The sequence below is a fragment of the Mustela nivalis genome (genome assembly GCF_964662115.1).
Source record: "Mustela nivalis genome assembly, chromosome: 5".
Taxonomy (NCBI): domain Eukaryota; kingdom Metazoa; phylum Chordata; class Mammalia; order Carnivora; family Mustelidae; genus Mustela; species Mustela nivalis.
Genome location: NC_139024.1, coordinates 49,738,481 through 49,751,099, shown reverse-complemented (window position 1 = coordinate 49,751,099; position 12,619 = coordinate 49,738,481). Strand labels below are relative to the sequence as shown.

Here is a 12,619-nt window from a genome sequence, read left to right as displayed (position 1 = left end):
TGAGCAAACACAGCCAAAGGAAGGGCTAGCTTCATGCACATGAGACCTATTCAGTTGCATAGTGCCCTGCAGTTAGAAGAACCCCAAACCTGGCTTAAGGCTGGGCTGTGACTCTTTCTAGGGCCTCTGCATTTTCATTTTGCACTATATGCCACAAATTATGTAGCCACATTCATCCAGAAATAATAGGTTGGTTTGTTTCTCATCAGATGTGTTCTCTCTTATACAAAAGAACAAGTTTCATGTCTGGGAATCATTTTATGTACATTCTTCTAGATACTACTGACCCAGTAAGATACTGAACTCTAATCCTCTGGTATTTTAAGCCTCAGTTTTTTCTTCTCCATAATCATCCATATATCAGTGCATACACTCTTCAAGAGCTGAAACAGAATATTGGTAAAAGTCTAAAATTATCTCTGAGAGGGCTGCTTTGATTTCCCTCAAAACAGAAGACATTTACCATTTATAATCCAGTACCATGCATACATGTACAGTGTACAGTTGGGACTGCTATATAAATCCTTATCTCCCTTGTCTTTGGTTCACATTCTGTTCTGTGACAGAGCAAATGGAGATCTAAAATGTAATTTTTCCCTAGAGGTAACATTTTATGTACTATTTATTAAACCTACGTTTTGTGTCAGGTATCTAAAAGAACACATAAAAATGGCCTCTTTCTAAAATAGCCTTTTCAATGACCTCTCAGTGTAGTAACTTTGTAACTCTTCCAGAGGCTATAAGCCCAAGGACTAGACTTTCCTAGAAGTGTCATTACTCCTACTAGGCAACAATGAAACTACTCACTGGTTTTTTCCATAGCCCCTTTTGTTGTACTATGTTTTGTTCCTTCTCTTATGGAACATTCCCCCATACACCATCCACACCTATCACTATAAGGAAGAAAAGCCCAGCCCTTGAACCTTGGTTCCAACTACTTACAAATGGGTGAGGCTATCTACCTGTTTAATAAAATAATTAAATAAAATGACACACAAACTCCCATCCTTCTCAAAATATTTCTACCACTAACCTGCTAAAAAATCTAAAATTCCCAATCTCTAGATTCTGGTATTGAGAAGTTTTACCAGTATGATTCTGTTACAGTACACTGATACTTGAAAGAGCCAATATAATCTATATAATATTCACCAGGAAATAGTTAAATATGAAAATCTCTACTCTCCCCTGAGCATCTGTTAGATCTGTAGAAGCGGACAATAAGTTTTAGGGTCCATCTTCTTGCTACAAGTTAGAGGATTATATGCTTACACACCAAACAGGAAGTGACTATTTCAACAATCTTCTCATTAATATGGCCTCTGGAGCCTAACTGTAGCAGAGAATTCAGATCTTGGCAGAACACAAAAAATGCAGCCAACAGTAAGAGAAGGAAGAATCAGGACAAAGAGAACTTGGGCTACAGTGAAAACTGAAGGGCCAAAAAGCCAAAATTTTCTCAAAAGAGAATTTTAAGAGAAAAATTTATTATTATCAGAAAGATAAAAAAATTATTATATCCACAAAAATAAAGAAAGAAAAGAAAAGAAAACACTTTGAAAAGAAATGACGAAAATAAGAAAAAGCACTTGGAAATTAAAATTTTAGAATCAGGAAAAATTCAATGAACAATCTAGAAGACACAGTAAAAGAAATCTCTAAAAAAAAAAATTAAAATGAGATAAAAGATTGGAAAATAATTGAGAAAAGAGACTTAGAGGATTATTCTATCAGATCTAACATCTGAATAATAGGAGTTACATAAAGATGGAACAGAAAAAAGCAGAGGGGAGAAATTCATCAAAAAAGAATTGTTTAAAGAAATGTACAAGGTAAGATAGTCCCAGATGACAGAGGAGTATGAGACCTTAGTTTTGTCTGGTCCCAGGAATTCAGCTAGATAGCTATCAAATCATTCTAAACACCATGAAACTTAACTGAAGATCTAAGAAAAGAATAGCTTCAACTCTATAAACAGAAAGCAACCACTTTCTGCAAGTTAGGAGGTCAGACAAGTGACTCAGAGGCAACAAATGGGAAGATAAACTGTGGGTAGAGGGGGAAAGGGAGCCTCCATAAGCCAGCACCACAAAGTGATAAGCAGCAGAGCACAAAATCAAAACTTTTAGAATTCTGCTCCAGTGAAGGATATCCCTGCCTGAAAGGCGCTCAGGTGATGAAGTAAGGCAGATTCGTAGGTGGGACAGTATGGTCTCAGGATCCCCAGGGTCACAGGAAGACCACGGGTAACTGAGTGTGGCAGAGTTTCCAGGCATTGAAGAGAAGAAGCTGGCTCTAATCAGCAAGCCCAGGAGTGGGCTTTCAGCTTGGGGTTGCCAGAAACTTCCAACAACCATAAGGTCAGTCAATTGCTCTACGAGCAGGGGCCCAGCAAGGGGCAGAACTGGGACAAGACTCTCCTTTTCTCCCCCAGGAGGAGTGGAGCAGGTGGAGTTTGCAGGGCTTGGAGACTCCAAGTGGGTTTCTGTGCCTCAGATAGACACCCTTGGTCACAGGCTGGGTGAGCACACATTGTGGGAAGAGACCAGGGAGATAGGAGTGATTGACTGCTTTTTCCTGAAGGTTCAATGAAGCCTGGGGCCCTGAGCTTTCTGCTCTGAAGCTGGAGATTGGGAGGTCACAATTTCCATTCTCATCTTCTAAAGTGGCACAGAAAGCCTTCAGGAAACAAAAGCCACAGAGAACAATCTGGAGCAGCTTACATAGCCTGGCCCCCTGGCATGGGCAGTGCAATTCCCCTCAGGAAAAAGATGTAGGAGAATCACTACAACAAGCCTTTCCCCCAGAAGATTAACAAGAACATCTGGATAAGACCAAGATTACTGATCTTAGAGTACCACAAAACATCAGTGCTAGGAAAAAATAGTATATAGAATTCATGATTTTTTCCCCATGATTCCTTTTTAATTTTAATTTTTTTCTTTCTTTTTTCAACAAATTTATTATTTTATCAATTCTTTTTTAACTCTGAATTTTCATTTTTACAGTTACACTCTATCCACTCATTATATTTAATTTTATTTTTGTATATTTATATAAACTTTTCTATCTTTCCACTTTGGGGACACAGTTTCTTCTAACAAACAGACCAAAATATACCCAAAATCTAGTATATGGATCTGATCTTCACCTGTCTGATCACCTTTTTTTTTTCTTGTTAAAATCTTTTTTAAATTTTCTTCTTTACACTTACATTCTGTCCTTTCAATGTATTTAATCTTATTTTTGTGTGTATATATGTGTGTGTGTGTGTATATATATATATTTTCTTTATAATTTGGGGATATATTTTCTTCTAACAAACAGACAAGAGTACACTCATAATATAGTGCATTGCTCTGTTCTCTACACCTGTCTGTTTATATTCCTTATCTTTTTGTGTGTCTTGAAATGAAAAAATATTTCATTTTTAGAATTATATGCTATTCATTCATTATGTTTAATTTTATTTATATATGTATATATGTTTTTCTTTCTTTATAATTTTGGGATCAATTTTTCTAACAAACAAACCAAAATACACACAGGATCTATTGTATTGTTCTGTTCACTTCTCAGACGAGATATATATACATATATATATGTGTATATATACATACATACATATACATACACACACACACACATATTTGGTTTTGGTTCTCTTCTGTCAGGGACCGCCTCCGGCCGGGAAAAGTCCCTGCCATTACAAGATGGCGCTTGGCTCACTGCCATCAAAATACGCTGCAAGTAAACAAAGAACTTTCTGGTGAAGCCCACCTAAAGAAGGACATAGTCATTGGCTGTTTCAAATTTAATCAGCATAGTAACAAGACTCTCATTGGCTCTCCCTATTGCTTGGCCCCTTATTGGTCACCCTGCTGCATATAAGCTAAGGAAGTTGACGAAATAAACGGGGAATGAAGCATTAACACCGAACCAGGCTTCTTGTCGTCCTTGCAGGTCGAGGGCGAAAAATGGTGCTGAGACCCAGGAAATATTAAGAAAAATAGAAAAACCTTGCAAGGGAGAAGTCCGCAGGTAAGCGGGGTAAAACCACGACAAAGGTGGTGGGAAACTTGTACAAGTCCGCAATAAGAAGCGGGCGGCCTTAGAGCCAGGATTTAGCGAGTCCGCAATAAGAAGCGGGGCGGCCTTAGAGCCGGGATTTTACAAGTCCACAATAAGAAGCGGGGCGGCCTTAGAGCCGGGATTTAGCGGCGAGTATACGTAGAACAGCCATTAGGTTGGGATTCTAATTATGGGATCTGGACTGTCAAAGTCGAGGTTAGAGGGTTCCCTAAAGGACCTTCTAAAGGTCAATGGCACGCCGTTAAAAACGAAAACTGCTAGGACATTCTTGAATACAGTTGAGACAGTGGCGTCTTGGTTTCTGGACGGGCTTGCAATGCTGGATAAAAACGGTCAAGCTGCAGCTGAAAGACATTCAGCCCGTATGGATTCTTCCCCCAAGCCTTTAGTTCTTTGGAAGGATATCCTTACGGGACAGTGGAAAGGCCTAGATCCTGTATTAATCTGGAGCAGAGGTTCCGTTTGTGTTTTCCCACAGGACAAAGAAGTGACGATTTGGATTCCAGAGAGATTGGTCCAGAAGGCCCCTGAGAACGAGGATGAGGACAGAGGAAGCCGTGATCCTCCTACTGTCGTGGGGGACTCTGATATTCCTAATTCCCCCAACGGCGACACATGAATTATGGGCTATTCTGAAGGCTTGACCCTATCCTTTACCTTTAACTAATTACTGAGTGTTGGTTCTATTGTTCCTTTTTCTGCGCTCTGTTTTACCTCTGTAAAATTCTCTAACCTTAGTCAGATTAGCAATTCCTCCCAACAGCTCTCTCAGTATTTTCAGGGTGCTTGGTCTGACAATTTTCAAAATTTCACAAGAATCCTTCTGGCTGAGATAATTCGACGTGTGTGCAACCAGCTTCCTTCCCAGAGCTATTTCAAACATTCAGCAATATGTTCCAGTTCACCAAACAATGGGCTGGCACAATTGGTCTTCTTGTCCTCCTCCTTATTGGCATTCTGCTTCTATTCAGAAAAGCTCGCCAATGGAGAACACAGCAGCGAGAGCAGAACCGAGCTATAGTACAAGCCCTTATGTCAATAGAGGCTGGGACATCTCCCCAGATATGGCTAAGCATGCTAGATTGGTAGTCAAAGACAGGTAAGATCAGTAGAGAAACATACCAACCTAAGACAGGACAGAGATCATCGATATCTTGTGTCTGATGACGGGTAAGGATGTTTTCTGCTACTGACGACCTAAGACAGGCAGATCTCTGCCATAAAACAAAAAAGGGGGAGATGTCGGGGGACCGCCTCCGGCCGGGAAAATCCCTGCCATTACAAGATGGCACTTGGCTCACTGCCAGCAAAATACGCTGCAAGTAAACAACAAGCTTTCTGGTGAAGCCCGCCTAAAGGAGGACATAGTCATTGGCTGTTTCAAATTTAATCAGCATAGTAACAAGACTCTCATTGGCTCTCCCTATTGCTTAGCCCCTTATTGGTCACCCTGCTGCATATAAGCTAAGGAAGTTGACGAAATAAACGGGGAATGAAGCATTAACACCGAACCAGGCTTCTTGTCGTCCTTGCGGGTTGAGGGCAACACTCTTCTGATTTTTTTAGTGTGTATTTTTCTGGGGTTGTTGCTGCCATTTTAGTATTTTGCTCTCTCATTCATCTATTCTTCTCTGGATAAAATGACAAGATGGAAAAAGGTACTTCAAAAAAGAGAACAAGAGATAGTATTTATTGCCAGGGATACAATCAGTATGGCTATTAGTAAGATCTCAAAACTAAACTTCAGAATAACAATTACATACATACAACTTGGGCTTGAAAAAAAGTATAGAAGACACTAGAGAATCCCTTTATGGAGACAAAAAAGAACCAAAATCTAATCAAATCAAAATTAAAAAGGCTATTAAAGAGAAGTAATAAAAAATGGAGCCTCTAACTGCTAGGATAAAAGAGACAGAAGAGAGAATTAGTGATATAGAAAAGAAAATGATAGAGAATAAAGAAGCTGAGAAAAAGAGAAATAACTATAGAATTCAAGAGATAAGTGATACCATAAAACAAAACAATATAAGAAAAATTGGGACCCCAGAATAAGGAGGGGTCATAAAGTATACTGGAGCAATGTAGAGCAAAGAACTTCCCCTAATCTGGGGAAAGAAGAAGGGATTCAAGTCCAGCAGATACAAAGAACCCTCCTCAAAATCAGTACAAATAGGTCAACACTTTGACATATAATAATGAAACTTGCAAATCTCAGAGATAAAGAGAAAATCCTGAAAGCAGCTCAGAACAAGAGGTCTGTAACCTACAAAAGTAGAAACATTAGACTGGCAGCAGCCCTATCCACAGAAACCCAGGCAAGCCAGAAAGGACTGGCATGTTATATTCAGGGAGCTAAATGAGAAAAATAGGTAGCCAAAGAATACTTTATCCAGCAAGGATGTCATTCAAAATAGGAGAGATGAAAAGCTTCCAGGAAAACAGGAACTTAAAGAATTTGTAATCACTAAACAGCCCTTCAGGAAATATTAAAAGGGATCCTTTAAGTGAAGAGGCAACGCCAAAGTAATATAGACCAGAAAGGAACAAAGACAATATACAGAAACAGTGATTTTACAGGTAATACAATGGTACTCAATTCTTATCTTTCAATATTAACTCTGACTGTAAATGGGCTTAATGCTCCAATCAAAAGACACAGGGTATTATACTGGAAAAAAAGGCAAGACCCATTGGTATGTTGTCAGCAAGAGACTCATTTTGGACCCAAAGACACCTCTAGATTAAAAGTGAGGGGATGTAAAACCATTTATCATGCTAATGGATATCAAGCAAAACCTGGGGTGATAATCCTTATATTAGACAAATTAAATTTTTAAACCAAAAAGGGTAATAAAAGATGAGGAAGGATACTATATCATAATTAAAGGGTCTATCCACTAAGAAGATCTAGCAATTGTAAATACTTATACCCCTAACATGGGAGCAGCCAATTATATAAACCAATTAATAACAAAATTAAATAAAAACACTGATAACAATACAGTAACAGTAGGGGGTGTTAACACTCCACTTACTGCAATGAACAGATTATCTAAACAGAAGACCAACAAGGAAACGAAGGCTTTGAATGACACACTGGACCAGATGGACTTCACTGATAAATTCAGAGTATTCCATCCTAAAGTAACAGAATTCGCATTCTTCTTGAGAACACATGGAACATTCTCCAGAACAGATCACATACTGGGTCACAGATCAGGTCTCAACTGATACCAAAACACTGGTATCAAGGAATGATGCTTTGAAACTTGAACTCAATCACAAGAGGAAAGTTGGAAAGAACTCAAATACATGGACGCTAGAGAGCATCCTACTAAAGAATGAATGGGCCAACCAGGAAATTAAAGAAGAATTTTAAAAACTCATGAAAACAAATGAAAATGAAAAAAACTTCAAAATCTTTGGGATGCAGCAAAGGTGATCCTAAGAGGAAAGTATATAGCAATACAAGTCTTTCTGAAGAAACAAAAAAGGTCTCAAGTACACAACCTAACCCTACACCTAAAGGAGCCAAACAAAGCCAAAACCCAGCAGGAGAAGAGAAATCATAAAGATCAGAGCAGAAATCAATGAAATAGAAACCAAAGAACAGTAGAACAAATCAACGAAACTAGGAGCTGGCTCTTTGAAAGAATTAATAAGATTGATAAACCCCTGGCTTAACCAAAAGAAAGAGAAAGGACCCAAATAAATAAAATCATGAAAGAAAGAGGAGAGATCACAACCAACATCAAAGAAATACAAACAACTGTAAGAACATATTATGAGCAGCTATATGCCAACAAATTAGGCAATCTGGAAGAAACAGATGCATTCCTAGAGATGTATAAACTACCAGAACTAAAGAGAAAGAAATATAAAAGCTAAAAGACTCCTAAACAGCAAGGAAACTGAAGCAGTAATCAAAAATCTCCCAACAAACTCAAGTCCAGAGCCAGATGGCTTCCCAGGGGAATTCTACCAAACAATTAAAGAACAATTAGTACCTATTTTTCTGAAGCTTTTTTTAAAAATAGAAATGGAAGGAGAACTTCCCAACTCATTTATGAGGCCAGCATTACCTTGATCCCAAAACCAGACAAAGAACCTGCCAAAAAGGACAATTACAGATCAATATCCCTGATGAATATGGATGTAAAAATTCTCACCAAGATACTAAACAACAAGATCCAACAGTACATTTAAAGGATTACTCACCACAACCAAGTGGGTTTTATTCCTGGATTGCAGGGGTGGTTCAATAACCCTCAAGTCAATCAATGGGATACACTACATTAATAGCAGAAAAGACAACCATATGATTCTCTCAGATGCAGAAAAACCATTTGAAAAAGCACAGCTTTCTGATTAAAACTGTTCACAGTGTAAGGATAGAGGGAACATACCTCAATATCATAAAAGTCATATATGAAAAGCCCACAGCTAATATAAGTCTTAATGGAGAAAAGTTCTCAGTTTTTCAGTCAGGAACATACCAGGGATGTCCACTATAACCACTATTATTCAACATAGTACTAGAAGTCCTAGACTCTGCAAACACACACACAAAAAAAACTAATAAAAGGTATTCAAATTGGCAAAGAAGAAGCCAGAATCTCACACTTTGCTGATGACATGATATTTTTTGTGAAAGACCCAAGAGATTCCACCCCAAAATTGCTAGAACTCATATAGGAATTCAGCAACATGGCAGGATTAAAATCAATGCACAGAAATCAGTTGCATTTCTATACACTAACAGTGAGATAGAAAGAAATTAAGGAGTCGATCCCATTTACAATTGCACATAAAACTATAAGATACTGAAGAATAAACCTAACCAGTGAAGCAAAGGATCTGTATTCAGAAAATTATAAAACACTCATGAAAGAAATTGAGGGAAACACAAAGAAATGCAAAAGCATTCCATCCTCATGGATTAGAAGAGCAAATCCTGCTAAAATGTCTATGCTACCCACAGCAATCGACACATTCAATTCAATCCCTATCAAAATACCATCAACTTCTCTCACAGAGCTGGAACAAATAATCCTAAAATTTGTATGGAACCAGAAAAGACTGCAAATAGCCAAAGGAATGTTGAAAAAGAAAACCAAAGCTGGTGGCATCAGTATCCCAGACTTCAAGCTCTATTACAAAGCTGTAATCATCAAGATAGTAGTATGGTACTGGCACAAAAACAGACATATAAATCGATTGGACAAAACAGAGAACAAAGAAATGGACTCCCAATGCTATGGTCAACTAATCTTCAACAAAGCAGCAAAGAATATCCAATGGAAAAAAGTCTCTTCAATAAGTGATGCTGAGAAAATAGGACAGCTGTATGCAGAAGAACAAAACTGGACCACTTTCTTACACCATACACAAAAATAGACTCCAAATGGCTGAAAGACATAAATGTGAAACAGGAATACATCAAAATCCTAGAGGAGAACACAAGCAGCAACCTCTGTGACCTCGGCCACAGTAACTTTTTGCTACACATGTCTCCAAAGGCAAGGGAAACAAATGCAAAAATGAACTCTTGGGACTTCATCAAGATTTTTATCTTTTATTTTTATTTTTAGCTTTTAGCTTTTACACAGCAAAGGAAACAGTCAACAAACCCAAAAGACAGCTGACAGAATAGGAGAAGATATCTGCAAGTGACATGTCATAAAAGGCTAGTATGCAAAATCTATAAAAAACTTACCAAACTCAACACCCAAACAAATAATCCAATCAAGAAATGGGCAGAAAACATGAACAGACATTTCTCTAAAGAAGACATACAAATGGACAACAGACACACGAAAAAATGCTCCACATCATTTGGCATTAGGGAAATACAAATAAAAACCATAATGAGAAATCATATCACACCCGTCAAAATAGCTAAAATTAACAAGTCAGCAAACAATAGATTTGGCAAGGATGTAGAAAAGGGCAAACCCTCTTAGACTGTTGGTGGGAATGGAAGCTGATACAGCCACTCTGGAAAACAGCATGGAGGTTCCTCAAAAGGTTGAAAATAGAGCTACCCTTTGACCCTGCAATTTCCTTACTAGGTATTTACCCCAAAGATACATATGTAGTGATCCAAGGGGGCACCTGCACCCCAATGTCATAGCAACAATGTCCACAAATAGCCAAACTGTGAAAAGAGCTGAGATGTCCAGCAACAGATGAATGGATAAAGATGGTGTGGTTTACACACATAATGGAATATTAGCCATCAGAAAGTATGAATAGTTACCACTTTACATCCATCAAAGTATCAATCAAGTGTGAGGAGAAAGCAAATGAAATTTTGGATAGGTAATAAATTTTAAAATTTAGAAAGCTGGCTAACTGAACATAATAAAATTTTTAAAATAAAATTTAGGAAGCCATGGGAGATGTGCCTCGGAAAAAAATGAAATAAAAGAAGAAAAAAAAAAGAAAGATGAAGACATAGAATCTAGCAAACAGTAAAGCCAACATAGGATAGAGCTGCAAAATGAGATCCTAGGATGATAGTAATTCATCAGGCCAAAGAAACAACTGATCCAGATAGAAAAAGTAAAATGGAAGGATCTCAGAGGGAAGTCTAAAAGTTCATGATATTGTGCTCGCTTCGGCAGCACATATACTAAAAGTTCATGATATTGATAAACTGTTTGAAATGCTGAATGCTTGGAAATAAATACTGATAAGCATTAGATAGAGTCTTTGAAAACTGATAGTAGGTATGCTGAAAACTAATGCAAGAGGAAAAAAAAGAAATTATCAATGAAGAAAAATGTTTATGAGAAAGAAATAGTTATAGACTACTACTTGGCTTTGTAGTAAATAACATTTTCACCTTGATAATAAAGTAAAAAGTGAATACTGATTGGCCCCCAACTTATTACATCAGAATGATAGTTGGTCAGGAAAGTAAAGTGTGGGTAAAGAATGAAAGATACCAATTCAGAAAGACTTACCTTGATGGGAAATAAGCAGAATAATATGGAGGAAAATACTAGAAGAAAACACCAAAAGGAATAAAAATTGTTGCCTCTGGGTAAGTTGACAGAGTATTTGGAAGGGAAAGTCAGAAGTCAGCAATTTCTCATTTTTATGTTATTTGACTTTTCACAAGCATGAATTATTTTTAAAATTATGTGAGGATGGGGTCCCACCCCAGATGTCCCCTGCTCACTGACCGAGTCTGAGGCTATGGCCAGCCAGGTTACCAAGTGCAAGGCTAAAGTTGCTTGGGAGGCAGGAAAGCCTCTCTCTATAAAGGAGGTAAAGGTGGCACCCCCAAAGGCTCCTGAAGTTCGAATTAACATTATTGCCACTGCAGTTTGCCACACCAATGCTTATACCCTGAGTGGGACTGATCCTGAAGGGAGTTCTCCAGTGGTCCTGGGACATGAAGATGCTGGAATTATGAAAACTGCTGGCAAAGGTGTTACTAAACTGAAGGTAGGTGATACTGTCATCCCACTTTACATCCCACAGTGTGGAGAATGAAAATTTTGTCTAAACCCTAAATAAACCTTTGCCAGAAAATAAGAGTTACTCAAGGGAAAGGATTAATGCCAGATGGTACTAACAGATTTACTTGCAAAGGAGAGACAATTTATGTTACATAGAAAGCAGCAAGTTTCCTGAATATACAGTTGTGGCTGATATCTGTGTTGCTAAAATTGATCCTTTAGCACCTTTGAATAGTCTGCCTTCTGTGTTGTGGCATTTCAACTGGTTATGGTGCTGCTGTGAACACCGCTAAGGTGAAACTTGGCTCTACTTGTGCCATCTTTGGCCCAGGAGGAGTTGGTGGCTCTCAAAGGCAGTAAGGTAGCTGGTGAGTCCTGGATCATTGGTGTGGACATCAATAAAGATAAATTTGCAAGGGCTAAGGAGTTTGGAGCCTCTGAATGTATTAACTCCCAGGACTTCTGTACATCCAAGAAATGCTCATTAAGACTGAGGGGGGAGTGGACTATTCCTTTGAGTGTATTGGTAACATGAAAGCCATGAGAGCACTGCAGGCCTGCAACAAAGGCTGCGGTGTCACCGCTGTCACTGGAATAGCTCTAGAAATCACCACTCACCCAATTTAGCTGGTTAATAAGCCACATGTGGAAAGGCACTGGCTCTGGAAGATGGAAGAGCATGGGAAGTGTTCTAAAGTTTGTGTCTGAATATATGTCCAAAAAGGTAAAAGTTGATGAATTTGTGACTCATAATCTGTCTTCTGACCAAATTAATGAAGCCTTTGAACTGATGAATGCAGGAAAGACCATTTAAACTGTTGTAAAGCTTTAAATTCAACAAAGAAACCATGTTCATCCTTGTACCTAAGACTTGTGGTCCAACGAACAGCCAGACAAGCAGGGAGATCTTCTAAGTTCACAGCCTTTTAGAGCTTCTCTACTACTACTTCCAGAGTAACCTACTCTAGACAATAATATGTTTTATATAATTCATAAATCTTTAATCAAGGACAAGGTTAATACAGTCATAAATATTTTTTTTAAACTCTCCTTCA

General features: G+C 38.2%; 1 long non-coding RNA gene and 1 pseudogene across 5 annotated transcripts in view; one reads left to right on the top strand and one right to left on the bottom strand.

The window, feature by feature from the left end:
* Positions 1–12,619, bottom strand: part of LOC309864297 — a 316,849-nt gene that overhangs the window by 254,430 nt on the left and 49,800 nt on the right. For all 4 annotated transcript variants that reach the window (XR_014311438.1, XR_014311439.1, XR_014311440.1 and 1 more), the window contains one exon: positions 8,314–8,385. This is a non-coding gene — a long non-coding RNA (uncharacterized lncRNA). The remainder of the gene's footprint in view (positions 1–8,313; positions 8,386–12,619) is intronic.
* On the top strand, positions 11,299–12,396 carry LOC309864699 (alcohol dehydrogenase class-3 pseudogene; annotated as a pseudogene). The gene has a single exon. The product of its transcript is annotated as an alcohol dehydrogenase class-3 pseudogene (transcript).